Source organism: Cibotium barometz, chromosome 15 (assembly GCF_041138505.1).
Source record: "Cibotium barometz isolate CiBa-2024 chromosome 15, ASM4113850v1, whole genome shotgun sequence".
Classification (NCBI taxonomy): domain Eukaryota; kingdom Viridiplantae; phylum Streptophyta; class Polypodiopsida; order Cyatheales; family Cibotiaceae; genus Cibotium; species Cibotium barometz.
Window position 1 is genome coordinate 6,108,827 of NC_141060.1, and position 24,027 is coordinate 6,132,853.

The 24,027-nt window shown below is 40.0% G+C and overlaps 2 long non-coding RNA genes across 2 annotated transcripts in view; both read right to left on the reverse strand.

The window, feature by feature from the left end:
• Positions 1-16,032: 16,032 nt before the first annotated feature.
• LOC147630895 (uncharacterized) overlaps positions 16,033-24,027 on the reverse strand; it is a 208,893-nt gene continuing 200,898 nt past the window's right edge. Inside the window, exon 3 of the long non-coding RNA XR_015267498.1 lies at positions 16,033-16,353. This is a non-coding gene — a long non-coding RNA (uncharacterized LOC147630895). The remainder of the gene's footprint in view (positions 16,354-24,027) is intronic.
• Positions 16,224-16,819, reverse strand: LOC147630896 (uncharacterized). Its single transcript, XR_015267500.1, has 2 exons — positions 16,447-16,819; positions 16,224-16,356 (listed from the first exon to the last, which is right to left on the reverse strand). It is a non-coding gene; the product is annotated as an uncharacterized LOC147630896 (long non-coding RNA).

Here is a 24,027-nt window from a genome sequence, read left to right on the forward strand (position 1 = left end):
TGGGCAATCTTGGAACATGTGATCAATGCCACATCGTTCACACATTGGTCGCAAGGTGTCAGTGACTATGGGCATGGAAGTATTCCAAACAGTGCAGTCTGCCACCTTGTGAGGTCCACAATAATAGAAACACTGAAGTGTTCAATTAACTGCTTCCTGAGTAGTTTCTACCCTTTGGACTGTTTCTGTTTGGTGCACAAGAAATGGAGGTTTTGAGTCCATTGTGGATGAAGCGCAACACTTTTTAGTATCATGGTCAAAGGTTTTACAATATATGCAGTATAGAAGGACAGGTGCCTTGTATGCACAATGAGGATTGGGATGGTCGTAGTGATTGCACTCAACACAAGGCATTTCACTCCTCACTTTTAGAGACATTAAGGATGTCTGGTTTTGAAGGTTTTCATCCTCTTTTAGAGATGTTTACTGTAAGGTTTTAAGCAAGGCTGCATAAAATTCGGGGAATGTCAATTCCGAGATCGATCTTTCTTTTGCCATTGCTTCACATGGTTTAGATGAGGAACACCTTGTAGCATGCTCATCTTCTAGCATGTTGCCATCTAAACGTATTGCTTCTTTAAAACATTGATCGAATGTTTGCAGATTGGATATACAATGATCAAGTTGTGTAAGCTGTTATTCTTCAAGCCCATCATGAAACATCTCCTCAATTGAACATCGTTTAATTTTTTCCATGACTCACAACGTGAGTCCAAGAGTTTTATCCTAAAGATAAAATCTCTAATGGATTCATTTGGGTAATGCTCAATTGAATAGAGTTCTATTGCTGCACTCCACCGATCACCTTGTCTGAAAAAGCCATGTATAAAGGATGATTTCAAGGTTTTGAAGTTGGTCTTGATCGCTGGTCAATGTGCGATGAACCATCAACTAGATTTTCCCTCTAAGCATAAATTCAACGCATATACCTTAGTGGGGTAGTTGGGATTTCCAAAGGCTTCACATCTCTGTCCAAACATTTGAATGAATTGAACAGGGTCTGTTGTTCCGTCATATTTATCCATAATTTTAAAAATTTGTACAACTCTATTTCTGTATGAATCACTGAGGCCGTATATGAGTGCTCTTGTTAGAAGAGACTCAGTGAGTCCTTGGGCCACCCCCTTCCTAGACTAGTAAGTATGTCCAAGGTGTGGGCATCCAGGAAAGAGTTGGTACTTATAGGATTTGCAGGAATGTTAGGCAAGGAGCCAAAGCCCAGTGGAATCGAAGTGACAGGGGGTGTGTTTGGTTTGTCCTCATTGACACTTTTAGCTTTTGCCATGATCTTCTTGGCCTCACGCTCCGCCTTTGCTAAGGCCTTGTTGCGTTTTTGGCACCCTGCTTTTGTAAGCTTGGGTGCATCGATTTCTTGAAGGGCAATTATTTGGTAATAATTCAGTAACGGAGCGAACCACATAGTTTTTGTTGTTGTTTTGGTGGTTTTTCATGTTCTTAGGGCTTGCACTTTCTTTTGTTTTTCTAGAGGTTGTAGAGTAGCACAACCAAGTCCCCTTTCTTAAACCTCTTGATTTGGGATTGCATCTCCAACACCCCCCCTCAAGCCACACATTGGTTGAGCTCTTAACTTCCAAGATCACAACTTGGGCTGCTCTGATACCATGTTAGAAACATGGATCCTCCCACTCCTCGGGAGGTCACCCATCCCAGCTGTGTCCCTGCACGCAAGCACAAGGACACAACTTCTCGGGAGGTCACCCATCCCAGTTGTGTCCCCTACGCGCAGGCGTGCTTAATTGAGGTGTTCCACAAATTGGTCTAGCCATCCAAACCCCAAAACCTTAAGGTGTTAGGTGACCTCCGATAATCTAATTTGTAGAAACCTCAACTTGCCAAGATTCAAACCCAGTCTTGCCACATGAGCTGGTTCTCTCTAGAAGTGTGGATTACATCTCCAACACCTCTTGGAGCTCCAGCTCCCATTATGTAAGATTCACTGCCTTTGCATATTCTGAAGGTGCATCGTGAAAAACTATGTAGATATGGTTCGTGTGGAAGAGAAGAAATTAGGGTAGTTGAGGAAAATTATGTGTTTGGAAGTGTGGGTGTATACTTGGTATTGCCTAGAGGAAAGCTACATTGGGATTTCCTTTCAATTTTGCTATTTTCATCACTAATTTCGCTACTGTGAGCTAGCAGTGGTGACATGTTTTATTCTATTTTTCTAAAAAATCATGAAAATTACAAAAACAAGGAGCCATTGGTTGTGTTGGTGACTTGAATCGCATTCCAATTGCTAGGCACAATCTTTTTGGATCTTTTGGTGGGCAGGGAAATCACATTCTAATTTAATCAAAACATCATTCTATTGACTTGATTGTTAAACATGTGAAAGTGCAGGAATGCGTTTCACAGCGTGAAACACAATTCATGACGTGACACTATTCGCCATTAGCACCCAAAATTTCAGGATTACCTTACTAAAGTTAGGATGTCTTATCCCGACACGTCTGACACAAAGAAACAAAACATCTTATCTCGTGAAAGAGCAATGAAATAGTTCACCGCGTGAAACATATTCTATTTCACGATGTGAAACACAGACTACTACTTCACAACATGAACTGTAGTCTGCTATCTCACACAGACCTGCTAGTTCACATATTAAGGATTGTTAGACCAAAGTTGAGACAGGGCCATATTTGCACTATGGGAGTCTCCACGACTCAGATTAATGTAATTCTAAACTGAAATTTCGAAGCGTGAAACACAAAGTTCACAACGTGAGACACAAACTACCATTTCACGACGTGAACTATAGTTTACTATTTCACAGAGATCTACCAATTCACGACGAGAAGAGTCAATTCGACAAAAAACCAAGCATAATGGTTAGCGTAGTGATTCATCCGGTTGAATCATATTCTCATGCACTTGAGGTCAGGGAAACTCATTTTGGAGATGACCTTTTCCGACGATAATGCATCGAATCACCCAGGTTCTTCCTACCAAAAAAGTGTTGGTTCAGGCCACTCGACAAGCACTCAATTGAGTGTTGTAGCTTGGAGAAATGTGACCACCATAGAAACCAGTAGTGAAGAATCCATGGAAGAAGGGATAAGATTCTCTGGCTTTCGAGAAGAAAAACCAGCTTCTCTTGCGAAGTCCAATGGAATCTTTGATATGGCCAGGGGATTTTTTGGTCTCCAGAAACATGACACAGAAGATGAAGTGCAATCTACGGGTACGGGCCCGTCAACAAGTGTGGGACACAGTCTAAGACCAGACTTACCAACCCAAAATGCCCTAACTTCTGGCCCGAGGAATGCTAACACATTGAGGATAGTGGAATGACTCCTAGGGTTTGGAGGGACAAGGAAAATGCTGCCCAAATAGGTCAATCTTCTTCCCCACATTGGAGGAAGTGGACATTGACATGAAACTAGCTAAAGCTGAGCGCCACTTATGACTACTAGGTTTAAAAAGGCAAGAGCTTGATACGCAAAGAGTGATGGCGGAACAACATAGAGAATTTGATAATTTGAATCCGTTATGACCACGTGGTAAGGAACCCAAAATATCTAGAAATTCCATTGATAACATGTGGATAGGAATGGGAGAAGGAGGAATACTAGCCTTAGAACCCATAAACAAGGAACCCAAGGCTAAGGAAGTCCTCAAAATGCAAGAAGAAGTAGACAATCTACCTAGGGCATCTGCAGAGGAGAAGAGCATTGGCTCTACATGAGAGGATATACATGAAATGATCAATGATTCCGCATTCTTACAAAGCATGGAACTTCTAATTCAACAAAGGCGGGATGAGGCTGGGTGACGAGGATGTGCTCGAATCCAGCCATAGACCCGAATTGAATAGAAGAACCTCGAAGGCCAATGTGGTCACAAGGGCAAATCTGTTGAATATGGCTACAGAAATGAGTAGAGGTATGGTTAGGGAACTAGGCACTGCCCTTGAATCCATAGCCACACATCATTTTGAAGCTTGTGCAAAAGCTCTTAGGAGACGAGGACCCAATCCAGCACATAGAGATCTTTAAGTCAGCTTGTGAAACATGTGGGCTGGTGAGCGATGTAACCATGATACATGCTTTTTCTCTGACCCTAGAAGGGAAGGCCCACCAATGGTATCAAACCTTAAAGCCTGAGGATAAAGTCAATTTCACTCGGCTTAAGAATGTGTTCATACCGAGCTTTGCTCGAAGTGGTGATAGATGGAGTCCCGTGGCATAGCTCCACAACATCAAGCAAAAAGAAAATGAGTCCATGCGAGATTATGTTTCTCGGCTCAAGAACCTAAACTCAAGATGCAAATTGAGGGAAAGGCTAATTGATGATCAATTATTGCCCTGCTTTCGAAGAGCAGTCCGAGATCATAAGATGCATGATTATTTGTTGTTAGCCCAATCGACTACTCTAGATACATGTTGTAAGTTGGCGATTGAATATGAGAATAACATGCTTGAGTTGCCGCCCGGAAGACGCCAAGGTAACTTCGGTGGTAGCAGCATCACGAGTCTCTAGTCATCAGGACGCAGGATCCAAGAACAAGCAAGTTGGAAACATGACAATTAAGGAACTCAATACTACCATTTTGGAAAAGTTGAAAGTCAGGGATGGGAGAGAAGTATTAGGAAATTCCCATCTCTATCCTCGAAGAGAATTGGTTTGGTGCTCAATCTGTAGTAGACAAAATCATACGAGCACTGAGTGCCCTCACCTAAGGCCAAGGCAATTACTTTATTGTGCTCACTATTTGAGACTAGGAAACCATGACACTGGCATGTGCAGATATCCAAGGATCCAGCCTCTAACACAATTTCCAGCACCCAGAGTTTCTCTAGCCTTACCAGCACCACCGATGCAAACTAATGTGGCTACAAGGCAGCCGAATATGTCCTACTTGCCAAGAGGAATGTTTAGAATGCAAGACATGTCGCCATTGCCACTGCCTGTTCTACCACCACAGGCCAATATAAACCAAGTGTTGATTAAGGAACCCTTGGAAGAGGGAGAAATCATGCGCGAGTAGAATATTTTAAACAATAAGTTTCAATGTGAGCACATCGATATCACATCCATTAGTACATATCTTGTTCTACCATGGAAATCTTAGACACTAGATTCTTGAAAGATGATTTCGACCAAGGAGCAAAGTACCTTTTTCAACCTTTATTACAAAAACTAAGGATAGAATTTCATTATCAAGCTAATACTCATGCAGATGTAGTATATCCTTTACCTACTCATACTTTGGGAGAGAAGGATCCATGTGGCAATCTAAACTCTTAAGAAAGTGGCATTGCAATGGGTAGACAGTTTGTTGTAGAGTTATCTCATGCCTAAGTGTTCCATTTTCAGATTTGAAGCTCTTTGAGGCAGCCAAAGTCTTCAGTCCAAAGGACACGGGATCACAAATCTTCCTTTGCCATGGGTAAGATATGGATGCATGTTTTGTTGGAAAAGTTTGCAAACATAGTGAATGTGAAAGCATGTGAGATGCAATATGAAGATTTTATGATTAGATTGAAGTGAGTATGCCAAGGAACGAGTATTCAGGTAACATGGCAATTTCGTGCTCTTCACGATGAGGAGTGGGATCAAACCTATGGTGAAATGAAGAAGCTTTGGTGCGCATGCCTAGTCATTGTAACAAGCACAATGGAACGTGAGAGGGGGTTTCCAACAATGAACCGGATCAAATGTGAAGAGATCAGGAATCGCTTTAGCTTGGAAGTATTGAACATGCTTATGTTCCTTTCTTACAATGGCTTCAAATTAAAACCCAGTGGAGGTGGATTGGGATTCCATCTGTCTTTTGTGGGATGACTTGAAGAGTCAACGTAAGTACGAGGTCATGACTACTTAGAAAGTAAATGTAGTTATACTTTTTTGGTACTCTTTCTTATCTTCATAAGAGTCTTGAAGATATGAGACCATATTAGAGAAATTGAAGTAAATACAGTTATACTTATTTGAAGTACTTACTCCATCATATTGTGACACGAAGTTGGGGTTTTGACTTCGGTCACTTCTTAGAATCAAAACACACTTGTATGAAACCTCACAGCCTCCTCACCTCCCTTTCTCTCCCTAGGTTAAGATAAAGATATACACATCAAAGGTGAGATCATAATTCATGGAAGGAAAGATGAAAGGCTCAGGAGCAGCAAGAATTTCTGCCAGTCTTGCAGCTCCAAACAAGAGGGCAATTCTTTGTTGGAAGAAAATCTTCCGACTCAGGATTATGTGAACGGAAACATATGGGGAATGTTGGTAAGGTTCATCCGTTCGAATTGGGCGATTTGGACGGAACATATTAAAGCAAAAGAATATAGCAATCACTTACAAGAGGATAAGACACATGGGGTTGGCCTTTTGATAAGAGATTAGGAGGAATTAATCATAATTAAGAAGAAATAATGGCCAAAAGTCTATAAAAACAGAGATACACAGAGAATTGCAGTTTTAAATCCATATAGACTGTGTAAAAGAGGATTACATAGTGCGTAGAGCTTGAAGAGAGCTTTGCGCCTATATAAAAACTTTCAAAAACGGGCAACCGAGCGAAAAGTTGTGAGCATTTTACTACAAGACTATAAAACTGCCAAAATTCGCCTAAAAAATAGCCACTTTGGGAGAAATTCTGATCATAAATGAAGTAAGGGATTAAGAAATTAGTTACATGAGTGGAAAGAACATATAAAGAGCTTCCTAGCCATATGATCAATTTTAGAAAACAATACCCGAGTGATGAGTAATTACCGATTGAAATTTGGGTATTGGACCACAAAAACTGCACTTCCCTCTCTTTGCATGAAACCTCAATTTTCACATAGCCTCTTGCCTTTCATCTCCTTCATGATTCAAGCTAGAGGGTAAGGGTTAACACTACTCAGTGGACAATCGTAAAGATTTACCTATGGTTTCCAAAGTCTTTCCGCATGCTCATTACCGCTAAAACCATTGGTACCTCCAAAGGAGGGCGGCAATAAGGCAATGGCTACCTTGAGAAGTCACAGGCCCACCAAGATAATAACTCCTTATCCCACTTATCATGAATCATCAAAGAGGTCCAAAATTGGGTTAAGCATGAGGAGCTAATGCTAAATGAGATATTCACATGTAAAGAGAGTGTTTGAATAAGGGTTTGAAAGATAAGAGAATGGCAATGACACAAAATGCTCAATTGAGGAGGCTTCATTCATTGATTTGAAAGGGAGAGGAGGGCTCCTTTTATAGGTGGAGAATCACCCTCTCTTCCATTGTTACAAATTACAACCCTTCAGTGACATAAGGATAGATGTCACCATCAATTGTCCTCTTAGGCTAAGTCTTCTATTGATTATTAAATTGAAGACTTTTTGACTTTGAGAGTATGATGAGATAATAGCCAAGTCTAAGTGGCATGTAAGTGGAGATCCCACTTACACATGGCAGAATTCTCCTCTTCCATGTAGGCATTCTAGAAGAATCTTTCTCAATTATGCACCTACACACACTCCTCCACATGCCTTCCACACTCCCCAACTTGTAGCCTTATGGTGAATACCATATTAATAATACAATTAAAATCTATGTGAGCATGAAGGCCCATTTTTATTTTCCACATCACTAGTCTATCTACCATACCAAAGTATTTATCAAGCATACTTATGGCATTTACAATGTGTGCACCCTAAATCAAGTAAAACCATTATATTTGAAGATAGAATGTTGTTATCAAGGTAGCCGTCAAGCCACCGCATCACCACGCCGTTATTCCATTGTGGGCGCCGCAATATTCTTGGACAAGCTTCCACCTTATTACCATTGAGAAACCATCAAAATATGCACAAAATTGAAAATGAAAGATATCAATTTTTCATGTCACATCTTTCCCTCCCAGCACATCCTCCATGCTTGTCTTGGGGGTCTGCTGGCCATGGTGCTTGAGGGTAAAATATCTTTAGCCGGTACTCATTGGCATGTCGTCCGGGAACCTCCTGGCCACTTGCATCTTCTAGAAGATAGGTGTTATTTTTAAACTTTTGCTTTATCCTGAAGGGGCCTTCCCAGTGTCGAAGAAGCTTCTTATCTAGCCGTTTCTCCCCACGGCCATCATAGCTCATGACGAAGCTTCTTTGCTTGAGTTCTGGTTTCTTCTTCTTCTTCGTGAGGATGTCATGCCTTGCCTTGCGCCGTTGTTGTGCAGCCTCCAAATTTTGAAGTGCTTGAAGTCGCCTCTCATCCAAGGTCTCTAGTTGTACTAGGCGGTGGGCATGTGTTTCTTCTTCATTATTCAAGCGTGCAAAAGATGTGCGAAGGCTTGTGATTTCCAATTCTATTTGCAAAATAGCCTCCATTCCATAAACTAACTGAAAAGGTGTGAAACCAAGAGAGAGTTTATGAGTTGTCCTATAGGCCCATAGGACCTCTGGCAAATGCACATCCCACTTTCTCTTCATAGCATCCACTAGCTTAGACAAAGATCCACAAAGCAGTCCATTAGTTTTTTCTACTAAACCATTACATTGGGGATAATAGGGAGTTGACATAGCATGCTTTATTTTTAATTTCTGCACCAAAGCTTCAATCAAGTCATTCCTGAAAGACCTCCCCCCATCCGTAAGGATTTCTAATGGACACCCAAATCGGGCACATATGTATTCCCTGAGAAAGGATGCCACAGCCACTGCTTTATTATTGACCATGGCCTTTGCTTTTGCCCACCTTGTTGCATAATCTATGGCCACCAATATGTAATACTTCCCATGTGAGGAACGAGGAAGTGGGCCCACAAAATCTAATCCCCACCTTTCAAATGGACCATATGCTGGGATAGGGTTTAAGGGTCCGGGAACCAATTGCTTATGCCCATATGCCTGGCATACTTCACAGCTTCTGCACCACTCATAGACATCTTTGCTGAGTCGAGGCCAATAATAACCTGTGTTAAGGATCCTCCGAGTTGTGCTGGCTGAGGCAAAGTGACCTGAACATTCATGATATAATTCCATAATCCTTTTAGATTCTTCCAGGCTCACTACCCTCCTAAGAATCTTATCCTTACCTTGCTTGTAAAGAACATCCCCTAGAATTGTGTAAGGATGAGCTTTCCTGGTAAGCCTTTGTTTCTGTTGAGGATTCAATCCAGGAGGGAAGTATCCTGTATCTAAATAGTGTTGAACATCTTGGAGCTTAGGCCAACCTGTATCCATTAATGCAAGAGTAGCTTCTTTGAAAGAAGCCAAGGTTTTAGTAGCCCATTCATCAGCCTTTTGATTATCCTTCCTGTTCACATGCACAAATTTACAAAACTCAAAAGCTTCTTTTAACTCCATTGCCCTTTTATACAATTCTTGGAGGTTAGGACTCCTTGCCTTATATTCTCCTTTCATTTGTCGGATGACCAATTGTGAATCCCCTTTAACCTCTACCTCTTTAATTCCATCTTTTATGCAATCTTCTAATCCCCAAATTAATGCATTGTACTCAGCCACATTATTTGATATAGCCTTTGGAAATTCCCTACCCTTGGCGGCCCATACCTCTTTTCCTTCCGAATCAAATAAAACTATTCCCCCAGCCCCACATTGCTTGGAAGGGCTAAAGGCTCCATCAAAATGCATAGTGAAAGCAGTTGGTGGTGTCTCCAAATCTTCATATGCTTCTTCCTTTGCTCCTGTTCCTTCTTCCTCTTCCTTCCTGGTAAGCAAATCTGCAAGAGAGGCCCTAGTGGTGTTTTCTGTAATAAAAGTGAAAGAGAATTCTTGAAGCTCACAAATCCACTTAGCAAGACACTCATATGTGGATGGTGACTCTGATGGCTCTAAGCATAGCCTTGATGAGAATGCGGACCAAGAATTGTAAAGAAGGTTGAGATGTGAGGAAGAAAAAAGGGCGAGGTAACAAGTATGACCTGAACTTCTTTACTGCAAAAACAAGAGACAAACCACCTTTCTCCATTTCACCATACCTCTCCTCGGCATCAGTGAGTTGTCGGCTTGCATAATACACTAGCTGCATACGCCCTTGCTCTCCCTTTTGCAAGAGTATAGCACCCACTGAATGTGATGAGACACTTGGGTTCACATAAAAGTCCTCCCCCCACCTAGGAGGCTGCACAATTGGACTTTGACTCATGCATTCCTTGAGCAAACAAAAAGATTGAATTTGATCGGGCATTCTTCTTTGTTAACAGATTTATAGGATACATCTTCTCAGAGAACATGTCAATAAAGCGTTGGTAATACTTTGTTTTACCCAAAATCCTCCTTACCTCCCATACATTGGTAGGTGGTGGGAGAGCCACAATTGCCTGCACCTTCTCAGGATCCATCTCTATGCCTTCTTCTGAGATAACATGTCCCAAGAGAACCACCTTCCTTCGTGCCAAGCGGCATTTTCTAGGATTAAGACACCCTTTTGCATCATCAATACTTTGCAAGGCCAACCTCAACTTTTCCAAGTGATCCATGCGGCTTGAATAAATGTAAAAATCATCCAGAAAGACCCTTATAAACTTTCCCAAGTAAGGTGCAAATACCGGACTCATGAAGCGTTGAAAAGTTGCTGGTGCATTGGTCAAGCCAAATGGCATCACCCTATAGGCATACACTCCCCAAGGGGTGATAAATGAGATTTTCCTTTGATCTTCTTCACAAATCCGGATTTGAAAGTATCCAGAGTATCCATCACACACTGAATACAATTCATAACCTGCAACTTGATCCAAAATCTCATCCTGAAAGGGTAGAGGATAATAATCCCTCTTTGTGCATGTATTCAGAGGGCGAAAGTCCACACACACATGCCATTTTCCACCCTTTTTGGGAGTGACTACAATTGGGGAAATCCACTCTGAATTTTCTACTGGAAAAATAAATCCAACTTCAAGCAAATTAGTTACCTCCTTCTTAAGCACCTCCGCTTGCACTACTCCCAAACGCCTTAGCTGCTGTACCACTGGCTTACTTTGGGGCTTGAGATCAATCTTGTGCTCTACTAGGGTAACCTTGGCGTACTTGTGAAAAAGGTTAGGAAATCCATCCAACATTTTTAAGTAATTCTCCCTTTCAGTACCTGCTATGGACTCATCAAGAAGAAGCTCATTCTGTTGGTGAAGACTAGTGAGGTCCACATCTCCTTTCTTGCACATGGTTGAAGAAGCTTCCCCTTCCAAGGTTCCATTGTCTTCAGCATCCCCTCGATCCCTTCCTAGGGAAAGACCAAATGCAACTCCCTCCACCTCCCCTTCTGAGATGGAATCCTCAGAGCTACCACTTGTCTCCTCTTCATCGGATGACTCTGACTCTGAACTTTCGGAAGTTGAAGGTTTACCTCTTAGCACTTTCTTGCGATGACTCTTGATGTTGTAGTGGACCTTCTTATTCTCACCTTGTAGAATAAGATCACCTGTCTCCCACTTTTGAATTGCCTTCACTTGGCGAAGCCATGGCCTACCCAATATCAATGGGTAAGCCCTAGCATCAGGCTTTGTAGGAATGACCTGAAAAGTTGTAGGCACAGATATACCACATACATCCACTCCCAAATTCCTAACAATTTCTAAGGTTTTCACCCTAGTATTATTAGCAAGTTTGATGCGATAGGGAGAGTTGGTAGAAGACAACTTTAAATCAGCATCTTTCATTGTTTTTTCACTCATGACATTGATTCACGCACCTCCATCAATGTATGCATTAGAAATTGTTTGCCCCTCAATGATGACATCAATCACAGGTACATCATCTCCTACATCAATATCCACCTTTTGAACCATAAGAGTCCCATTATCCCTCTTCTTCTTTTTCTTAGGTTCCCTTGTGCTAGCCAGCTTAGCCCATTCCTTTCTGAGCTTTGTAGAGAGTGCCAAAAGCTACCCTAATGTGATTTGTGCCGTTTTCTCCCTAAGATCTGTTAAGAGGTCATAACTAAGAGATCCTTGTCCAAGAGGAAAGTCAGATTGTCCAATTTTTCTCCTAGATGACTTCTTCTTCTTCTTATTTTTCTCCTCTTCTTCAGATTTATCTTCTTGTTCTTCTTCTTCCTGACTCCTAGTTTTACGACCCCTTTTTTCCATTAATGGCATCAATGTTTCCTCTTCTTCTTCTTCTGAGCATGTTTCCTCTAAAAGTGCTAAACTTTTATCCTCTCTTTTCCTCAATTTTGGACACTCCGTGCGATAGTGCCCCTTCTCTTGACATTCATAGCATGTGATACTACTATCCCTAGGTTTATCCTCAACTCGTGGAACCCTAGGTGGCCTTGCATTGACTAAGTGTAACTTCAAATCAGCAAATTCTACCATAAGTTGTGTAATGTTATGATCCAAGGATGGAGCTTGCACCTGAGATGTTGAGGCTTTCTCTACTCGTGGTTGGGTCGGCACACTCGGAGAAGATTGGAATGTGGACTCAATATGAAGAGTGGCCTCCTTCTTCAAAGCGATACGAAGAGCCTCTTTAAAATTAGTGGGATCTTTGCTAAGAACTTTTCCATGCATGCGGGGATCCAAAGCCCTGATAAACTTGCTCATCTTAAGGTGCTCCATTTTGCTAAAGAGCTCTTTGAATCTTCCATAGAAGGTGAAGAAGAAGAAGCAACATGTAAAGCAGCTTGTTGATATTTGATAAATAAGGCTTCATACCTCACTGAAAAGGCAGAAACTGACTCTCCTTCCTTTTGGAAAATTTGATCCAATTGCAATAGTAAAGCATTTGGTGACTCCACTGTCCCAAATCTCTCCTTCATTGCTTTGGTCAACCTTTCCCAATCATTCTTGGACTCCTCTGGCAAAGCCTCATGCCAAGTTAAGGCCACACCCTCCAAGAAATCTCGAAGTATTTCTGCCCTCTCCTTCATAGACCAACCCCTCAAGCGGCATGCTCGGTTAAACTCTCGGAGATAACTCCCTAGGTCTTCTCCTTCCAATCCTCGGAACACCGGAATGTTAAACATCTTGCACCAAAAGATGAGTAGCAACAAGGAAAATTTTCTTATTTCAAAATAACTTTCCTTTAATCATGCGGGACCTTGAGGTTAAAATAGAATAATTCTAAGTAAAACCTGCCTGCTGTCTCCACCAAAAGATGTGACACGAAGTTGGGGTTTTGACTTTGGTCACTTCTTAGAATCAAAACACACTTGTATGAAACCTCACAGCCTCCTCACCTCCCTTTCTCTCCCTAGGTTAAGATAAAGATATACACATCAAAGGTGAGATCATAATTCATGGAAGGAAAGATGAAAGGCTCAGGAGCAGTAAGAATTTCTGCCAGTCTTGTAGCTCCAAACAAGAGGGCAATTCTTTATTGGAAGAAAATCTTCCGACTTAGGATTATGTAAACGGAAACATATGGGGAATGTTGGTAAGGTTCATCCGTTCGAATTGGGCGATTTGGACGGAACATATTAAAGCAAAAGAATATAGCAATCACTTACAAGAGGATAAGACACATGGGGTTTACTTTTTGATAAGAGATTAGGAGGAATTAATCATGATTAAGAAGAAATAATGGCCAAAAGTCTATAAAAACAGAGATACACAGAGAATTGCAATTTTAAATCCATATAGACTGTGCAAAAGAGGATTACATACATGCGTAGAGCTTGAAGAGAGCTTCGCGCCTATATAAAAACTTTCAAAAACGGGCAACCGAGCGAAAAGTTATGAGCATTTTACTACAAGACTATAAAACTGCCAAAATTCGCCTAAAAAATAGCCACTTTGGGAGAAGTCCTGATCATAAATGAAGTAAGGGATTAAGAAATTAGTTACATGAGTGGAAAGAACATATAAAGAGCTTCCTAGTCATATGATCAATTTTAGAAAACAATACCCGAGTGATGAGTAATTATCGATTGAAATTTGGGTATTGGACCACAAAAACTGCACTACCCTCTCTTTGCATGAAACCTCAATTTTCACATAGCCTCTTGCCTTTCATCTCCTTCATGATTCAAGCTAGAGGGTAAGGGGTAACATTGCTTAGCGGACAATCGTAAAGATTTACCTATGGTTCTCAAAGACTTTCCGCATGCTCATTACCGTTAAAACCATTGGTACCTCCAAAGGAGGGCGGCAATAAGGCAAGGGCTACCTTGAGAAGTCACAGGCCCACCAAGATAATAACTCCTTATCCCACTTATCATGAATCATCAAAGAGGTCCAAAATTGGGTTAAGCATGAGGAGCTAATGCTAAATGAGATATTCACATGTAAAGAGAGTGTTTGAATAAGGGTTTGAAAGATAAGAGAATGGCAATGACACAAAATGCTCAATTGGGGAGGCTTCATTCATTGATTTGAAAGGGAGAGGAGGGCTCCTTTTATAGGTGGAGAATCACCCTCTCTTCCATTGTTACAAATTACAACCCTTCAGTGACATAAGGATAGATGTCACCATCAATTGTCCTCTTAGGCTAAGTCTTCTATTGATTATTAAATTGAAGACTTTTTGACTTTGAGAGTATGATGAGATAATAGCCAATTCTAAGTGGCATGTAAGTGGAGATCCCACTTACACATAGCAGAATTCTCCTCTTCCATGTAGTAGGCATTCTAGAAGAATCTTTCTCAATTATGCACCTACACACACTCCTCCACATGCCTTCCACACTCCCCAACTTGTAGCCTTATGGTGAATACCATATTAATAATACAATTAAAATCTATGTGAGCATGAAGGCCCATTTTTATTTTCCACATCACTAGTCTATCTACCATACCAAAGTATTTATCAAGCATACTTATGGCATTTACAATGTGTGCACCCTAAATCAAGTAAAACCATTATATTTGAAGATAGAATGTTGTTATCAAGGTAGTCGTCAAGCCACCGCATCACCACGCCGTTATTCCATTGTGGGCGCCGCAATATTCTTGGACAATTAAAATACCATATTAATAATACAATTAAAATCTATGTGAGCATGAAGGCCCATTTTTATTTTCCACATCACTAGTCTATCTACCATACCAAAGTATTTATCAAGCATACTTATGGCATTTACAATGTGTGCACCCTAAATCAAGTAAAACCATTATATTTGAAGATAGAATGTTGTTATCAAGGTAGCCGTCAAGCCACCGCATCACCACGCCGTTATTCCATTGTGGGCGCCGCAATATTCTTGGACAAGCTTCCACCTTATTACCATTGAGAAACCATCAAAATATGCACAAAATTGAAAATGAAAGATATCAATTTTTCATGTCACAATATCTTAAAATTTTTAAAATTATCCATATAACACCGTATTAGAGATTTTAGAAAAATCCTAATTCTCATTTTGCAAGATTGTAAAAAAGGGACCATGGTGAACTTTTTTAAGCTTTTGTCAAAACCCCCTAATGTGACATATCGTTGTAAAGAGTTTGTATAGAAATCACTATACTTATTTGAAGTACTTACTTCATCGTCGTAATATTAAATTTTTAAAGTTATGAATATTATAATAAATGTGAGAAATAGATAGTATTCTACCATGTTTGAGTAAGATGAAAAAAGAAGATGGAAGAAAAGGTGAGATAAAAAGAGTAGGGAAGTCCATATTCTCTCTCTAAAGCTCTAGGGTTAGTAGATGTCAATAGATTAGATCAAAAAAATTCTAATTATACACAAAGGTAGAAAGATGGTTCCCTCCCCCAACCAGTTCTAGAAAAAAGCACACCTTTCAACGAATCAAAATAAAGCCAACTTTTAAACTACTTTGTTTTTATTTTCAAAAAATTTACTATATGCAAGTCTTTTAATTAAAATATATGATTCCTCAAAAAGGCCTTTTCAATATGTTAAAACAGTTTTCTTAATTCTGGATGTTACGAACACGCTAGCATGTCGGTTTTTTTAAAGGACAAGCCCATCGGCTACAAATGTTTTGTTACTGTGTTGAGAGGGACCATAATTTTGAGAAGGCCAATGTTTAAACATAAGCTAGGAGGGAGCTACACTTCCCCTTTCGAAATTATGTTTTTACTCACTCCAAATAATATGTAGTTTCTTCACTTCGCAATATTAGAGAGACAAAGCCATATCACAGACAGAAAAACATACCTAATCCAAGAGAAAAAAAAACACTTTCTCAACATCAATGACCTACAAAAGGAATCACTGCCATAGCTTAAATCGAACTGGGGACACTGAATCGTTCCTTCACACGACGCTAGAGCTGTAGAACTAGAGGCGCGCAGGCACTGACCAGCATATTGAGATAATTGAGTGAAAAGAAAGAAACAGAATCATCAACATTGAACCGGCTAGAACCAAGAAGAGGTTTCCATTATTAGAGAAGTAAGCCCTACAGGCCGACATTACTTATTGAGCCATGCACATGTTACAGGAGGTCCGTCTGTGGAGGACTACACAAAGGTGGTCGCCGCCGCAAGGCAAGCTGCCACAGAGTAAACACAGTAGCGTCAGAAACTGCAATAGAGATGTTATCATGGGATAGGGAGACAGTGAAAAAAGTAGCAATACCCACCTTGAATTAATGGGGATGGCCACCCTTGTAACCACCACCGCCGTAGCCACCCTTGCCGCCTCCGCCATGGTGGTACCCGCCGCCCTTGCCTGCATGGTGGTACCCGCCCTTCCCGCTGTGATGAAAACCGCTGCCGCCGTGCTTGTACCACTTCTCGTCTCCCGCAGCCAGATTTCGTTCGGCCATCACCTCCTCCTCCTCGGCTCGCACACAGTACGCCACCACCAGAACCGCGAGAAGCAGCCATGCAAATCGAATGGACGCCATTGTAACAGAAAACAGAGAGATGATTTCTCAAAGGGGAAGGGCATCCTCAATTTATAGGCAAAGCATCGGCATGAGTATAAATCGAAATCACCCACGCACTCACGAATTTTATTTCACCATCCCGATTCTCAACGTCCTCGACTGGTGAGTCACATGGGCATAGCTGTGAGCGCCCATATCCGCCACGTCAAAGGCTGACGGACTGACGCTTCTTTTTGTCTGTTTCGGAATAAAGCCAACTTTCAAACTACTTTGTTTTTATTTTCAAAACATTTACTATATACAAGTCTTTTAATTAAAATATATGATTCCTCAAAAAGGCCTTTTCAATATGTTAAAACAGTTTTCTTAATTCTGGATGTTACGAACACGCTAGCATGTCGGTTTTTTTTAGGACAAGCCCATTGGCTACAAATGTTTATATTAATAAATATAAAATTGTATAACTTTAGATTTTGAACTTATAAAGTTATAAGTTTATAACTTATAAATTATAACGTATTAAAAAAATTAAAGGCTACACCTACTAGGCTCCAAACAATGCCACGACCAAATTAAACCACCATGTGGTGACCACGGTCAAATTAAATCGCTTGCATGAAATTAATTTGCATTATCTCCATTCTCGTTGCAGTGGCCACTCAGTCTCTCAACTCAAGTCTCAAAGGCTCAAACACGTCCGTTGTGGGGACTCAGCAGGCTCCGCAGGTGTATCGATTCAAGACTGAGGTGGTGAGGTTCAATTGTTGAATATCGTCAATTTGTCATCCAAACTCCAAACTCTTCAAGCATGCAACTTGGAAGTTGGCAAGCCTCCTCAAGGTGCTTGGTGCACGTAGAACCGACGATGACCGTGCCAATGGCTAGTTGGCAGTGTGGCCACCGTCAGGACTAATTGCCAGGAGGTCTTAAAGACCCTTGTCAGGTGATATCAATGGATGGCATTGATAAAAAACTATGACGGTTTTTTTGGGCCGTCGCATAAAGTAAGCTAGGGTCAGTAAACTAGGTTACTAAACCGGTATAGTTTACTAAGGGATCGTAGTTTACTTCCTAGTTCACTTTCTAGTTTACTAAGTGGGCATAGTTTACATCATGGAATGAAGGTGAATTTAGCTTTGGGACTTAGAAAATTTTGGAGCAAAATGTTATGTGCAATTTTAAGAGGATTTTAACCCAAGACCTGGAGTCAAGCATCTTACCGCTACACTGTACCTTCAAGCAACAAAGCCATGTGGTTTCAAGCCATTATATTTTATGTTTTTCATCCCTAATTTACTGGCCTTGGTTTACTGGCCCTACTTTACTTTATCCGACGGTCCCAAAAAGCGTCGCAATTTTGATCAATGCCATCACCTGACAAGGGTCTTTAAGAACCGGTGTCATGAGGAGTACCCACCTACAGTGGCAGCGTACGTGATCCACCAAGCACAACCTACAGTGGCAGCGTACGTGATCCACCAAGCACAGCAGGCAAGTTGGCAACGACCACGGCCCACGACTCTCTAAGCGGTTCAGCCTTCGCTCCAGCCTCCAGGTTCCTATATAAACGGGGTATGATTACCCACTGCCCAGTGCCCACATAGTCGCTAAGCGCTTCGCTTGGGATTCGCAAGCTGCAACCTTCTAAGTTCTCGGTCACCTCCTGACTCTGAGTCCTCGGACCTCGACTCCTAGCTTCTCCTGCGGTAAGCCTCTCAGCCCTTCCCTTTGCCATAGTACTGTGTACACTGTAACCTTAGTCTTTGTCTTTCGTAATTTTTTGTAATCCCATCATAGTCTTACCCTCTTGTTCCGCTCAACTTGATGCTTGGCCTGTATCTGCGCGTTAAAAGTCTAAGGTGCACGCCCTCTTCCTCCTTCTTCAATCCCTGATTAGCCCGCTGCCCAACATGCATGCTGCAAAGCGAGATGTTGCCAGTCATCTGAAGTTCTGAAACGACAGTGAACGATCCGGGCTCCACCATTACCAGCCTCCAGGCTCCAAGCTATATGCAGTTTTTTACTATGAATGTCTAAGTGTCTTATATGCTCGCCTTTCTTCTACACCTATACATTTCTTTTGTACACCTACACCATTGTCAAAAATAACGATGCTTTTCTATGCTTGTTCACCTGCTTACTTAGCAAAAATCATGATGCTTTTCTCTGCTTGCTCACTACCTTGCGTAGAGTGAGGGAGCTGTCATGGACTACTTGTTCAAAGCTTGTTTTTTTTTTTTTTCTTTCGGGTTGGGTTTACAAAGTTCAAGACAGAGCAGCTCTTGAAGTTGAACCTCTCTTTTATGTTATCTTATATTTATTTTTATTACTTCAAATTTAATGGTAAATATTGGTGATTACACTATTTGGTAAGATTTTTTTAAAATTACTTCAAATTTTAATGGTGAATGCTTATAAGTTATTTATGGATTGATTAAGGAGTGTTTCTAATATGGATTGAGTAAGGAGTGTTTTTAATAAGTTATTTATTTGAATGGAAAATTTTCATAAGTTATGTATGAGTTGCTTTAATTTCCATAATCCATTTGGAGAGAGAGAGAGAGAGAGAGAGAGAGAGAGAGAGAGTTATTGACATATTTTATTTTATCATATTTGAACTTTTTATAGTCTTTACATATGGCTTTTTCATCCAAAAGGGGACGTCCTAAGAAGGACACTCTTCAGTTGAGCATATCTATTGCATTCTCACAAAAGAGAGAAGCCCAAGGAGATGCATGATTCTAGATCAACATCATCTTCCAATGCATTGAAAACTCATAGTGGCATGCAAGATATTGCATCATGTGGCTTGCGAGATATTGCATCATGTGATTTTGATCTCAATGTTTGTTTGGAGAATATGGATGATGAAACTAGAGAATTATCATATAGTTATCCTTCCTCACCTCTTTCTCATGCATTGAGAAATTTACATGAGATACAAGATCAATATGCTACTCATGAAAGGAGGTTTAATTATCATGAAGCTACCAAAAAAGGAAAATATCAACGTTCATATAAAGAACATAGGAAGATGTATTTCCAATGGAGCTATTCAGCACATGATGGCAATGGACAAGAAAGAATACATTGCCTTTGGTGAACACATTTTAGAATGTCTAATGTATTTGCCACAATACTACCTTGCAAAGGCCTACCTTACAAGGTCATGAAAAATCTAAGGAACATCAAAAGGCTAGACTTATGTGGATAGAAAAAGAGAAAAGAACAACCATGCCACTTGAAAAGCACATGCAAATGATGCATCAGGGTGAGGAAGAAAAGAGGGCATTAAGGTATTCAAGTGGTTTATTTTCTTGCTATGATAGAAAAACCATTGTCATACTTTCAACAAAATGTTCAGAAGTTAATGTTTTTAATGTACCAAATGTTCCTTTGCATCAATCATATTCAACCTATACTTCTACATATGCATCAAAGCTTTTTCTACAAGCTTGCCATACTTTCTTTTATGAGAAGATTAGAGAGTCCATTTTTCTCTTTGATGGTGGACAAGAGCACAGATATTTCATGTTATCATCAAATGATAGTATGCATCACATATCTTACAGATAAGGGAAGTGGTCCAGTTTGTAATCACTTTATGAGGTTGCTTGCTACAAGCAATGGTTCAGCTGATCCATTATAGACAAGTGGTCAATTCAGAGAATGGCCTTGTGACAAAATTTCCAAGAGAAGTGCCTCACTTGGTGGGGGTACATTGCATTGCTCACCGGGAGGCATTGGCAGCAAAGGATGCATTAGAGCATTTTCCTTTCTTCAAGCTTTTTGAGAAGGGAGCTAAGAAATCTTATAAGTGGATAAGAAGTTCATATAAAAGACACACGGAACTCAAAGAGTTGCTGATGCATTTCAGTTGCCAGTGCATGAGGTTTTGAAGATGCATGATGTCTGTTGGCTTTCACGTGGTGAGGTTGCTTTGAGGCTTGTTAAACTTGTGCTTGCTCTTTTGAGTATTTGGATGCATGAGAGATGTGACTTGTATGGTTACTTCTTTCAAGGTGCATTTCTTTTTGCATTTGATTGCAGATGTTTTTCATTACTTGAATATTTTAAACAATAAGTTTCAATGTGAGCATGTCGATATCACATCCATTGGTACAGATCTTGTTTTTACCATGGAAATCTTAGACACTAGATTCTTGAAAGATGATTTCGGACAAGGAGCAAAGTACTTTTCAACCTTTATTACAAAAGCTAAGGATGGATATTTTCATTATCAAGCTGATACTCATGCAATTGCAGTATATCCTCTACAAAAGCTAAGGATGGATATTTTCATTATCAAGCTGATACTCATGCAAATGCAGTATATCCTCTACATACTCATGCTTTGGGAGATTAGAATCCATGTGGCAATCTAAACTCTTGGGAAAGTTGCATAGCAATGGGTAGGCAATTTGTTGGTAGAGTTATCTCATGCCTAAGTGTTCGATTTTTAGATTTGAAGCTCTTTGAGGCAACCAAAGTCTTCAGTTCAAAGGAGTATCCACAGGATCACAAATCTTGCTTTGCCATGGGTAAGATATGGATGCATGCTTTGTTGGAAAAGTTTGCAAACTTAGTGAATGTGAAAGCATGTGAGATACAATATGAAAACTTTATGATTAGATTAAAGGTGAGCATGCCCAGGAATGAGTATGGCAGTTTTGTGCTCACGATGAGGAGTGGGATCAAACCTATGGTGAAATGAAGAAGCTTTGGTGCGCATGCCTAGTCAATGTTGCAATCACAGTGGATTGTGAGAGGGGCTTTTCAACAAAGGACCGGATCAAATGTGAAGAGAGGAATCGCTTAAGCTTGGAAGTATTGAACATGCTTATGTTCCTTTCTTACAATGGCTCCAAAAACCCAATGGAGGTGGATTGGGATTCCATCGTCCCACAAAAGATGACTTGAAGAGTCATCGTAATCCTAAGGTCATGACTACTTAGTAAATGTAATTATACTTTTTTGGTACTCTTTCTTATCTTCATAAGAGTCTTGAAGATATATTTTGGACATGAAGCTATGTATGATGTATCATATGACTTCAAAAGCCATCGATTCTTAGAAACTAAATGTAGTTATATTTTTTTGCTACTCTCTTACCTTTATAAGAATCTTGAAGATAAAGCTATGTATATCCAAGTGTAGATGATGTAATCCGTCTCTTTGGCCAATGATTTTAAAATAATGTTTATTGTTACTTGCTTATAGTATGATAAATACATATTTTATTTTTATGTAATTTTAATAAAATATATATGATGGAAAGGCTTTTGAAACTTTCAATTTATGTAAGTGAACAATGTTAACTTTGAAGGTTGAAAAAAAACTGAAATGCATGTCTAAGAGAGGCTTTATATGGAAGGGCATACAAAAAAAAGTGCCCTTCTTTAAGAAAGGCCTCTTTTGTAAACACCTTGTATGAAAAATGGTGGGGCAACTTGCAAAAATAGACCCTGGCGCCTAGGCTTTGCTGTAGATTGAGAACCGACTTAGCCAACTAGGGTTAAAGTTTATCTGAAACGATGTTTATTACTAGTAGTCGTATGCATGCCCTTCCAAATACCAAATTTAATCAGAGCCCCACACAATAGCTTTAGCGCGTACACATAATCTTGCCAAGGTGGATAGCTAAGATAAGGATAACTCAAATGGTATTGTTGAAATTAAAAGATCTTAGATTGTTGCTTGTCTTAAAGTGGGAATGTGTGAAGATAGGGATAACTCAAATAGTATTTGTTGAAATTAAAAGACCTTAGATTGTAACTTGTGTTAAAAAAGTGAGAATGGGTGAAGATGAGGGGTTGAATCCTTTAGTAGTGAAGTGTCTAAATTGTTGGAGTTTGAAGAGTACTTTTTTTTCTCAAAGAGTTGCTAAAGTACTTTTTTTCTCAATGAGTTACTAACTCACCTAACAACCACATGGTTGGGCCAATAATGTTTGTAATCTTCTTTGCATCATCGTCTTAAGGACAAGTCAAACACTTCTATCGATAGCATTGACTCTCTTTTTTTGGGACCAATATATATATATATATATTTATATACCAAAAAGCATTTACATCTTCAACCCTAACTTAACATCCTTCAAACCCCATTCAACAAGTTACAGATCAAAGTCCATCTCTCATCTTCAAATACAAAAGAGGATTTTTCCCAAGATATTTGATATCCCAGCTAGATACGGGCTTCAATTAAGACCTATGAAGTGCATCCTTTAGGTGACTATTATTCCAAGACATCCCCCTTTATTGACCACACTTTGACCACTGGTCTGGTGCCAACTGTGTTCTTAATAAAGGCCACAAAAGTATGATAAAAGTATGATCCACTTGCTTAACTTTTTTGTACCATCTTTTAGTCCTTGGACCAAACTTTATAGGTTTGACCCTTGGTTTGAGCTCTGTTAGTACCTGAATACACAACAACAAATTAGTTAGGCTCAACCTAGTATGCCTGAGTGTATCCCCTTCCAAAGAGAGAGTCAAGATATGGCTGCCTGCAATGCCTGAGTCATCTGCACCATCTTATCTCTATTCAGTTTATTAACAAAATGTATAAACCAACACATATGAACACATTTCTACATCTATCATGTAACATCAAGCCCTATATCAACTAATTTTTAAAATAAAATACAGTTTCTGGTATTCCAAATTTCCCAGAGGCAACAAAATCTAATTATGTTGAAAATAGAATCAGCATACTCCTCATCACTGGTTGTCCATTTTCCTAGCAACCAGTCCTCCCAATGTCCATGCATACCAGTACAACTATACACCCATCTGCCAATTCTGGACCAAATGCTTCTGATAGCTGGGCAATCCCAAAAAGCATGTTTCCCATTTTCAAGAGTAGTTTTGCACCTGGGAGAACACCCATAGTATTGACTCTTTCATCAAGCATCCAAAAGATGTGATGAGCTTAGGAAGCAACTGTCTTTCGGATAAAGAAAGTAAGGAAAAAAATCACAAAAAACCCATTTAATAACACCAAGTTTGAACCAACAAATAGTATAGATATTATGACGGTATTAAATGGGTTCAAAATCACACATAAAGATCACATTCGAGGGATTTAAAGAAAATCCTTATGTTGGAAATTCTTTGTTGATTGTGTATATACCGAGTTTGAATTTCTTATGGATGCATGAGAAGCATGCGATGGGCTACCAGCTCAAGTATCTTGCTTAATATGTATAGCACGTGCCATAGTTGGCTGGGCTAAAGTAACATGCCAAGAACTCACAAAATTTTGGCTAGAATGTGGTCTCATCATGCAATGTATTAATGGAAAGACATGCCAAACATTAGCAAGTCAATC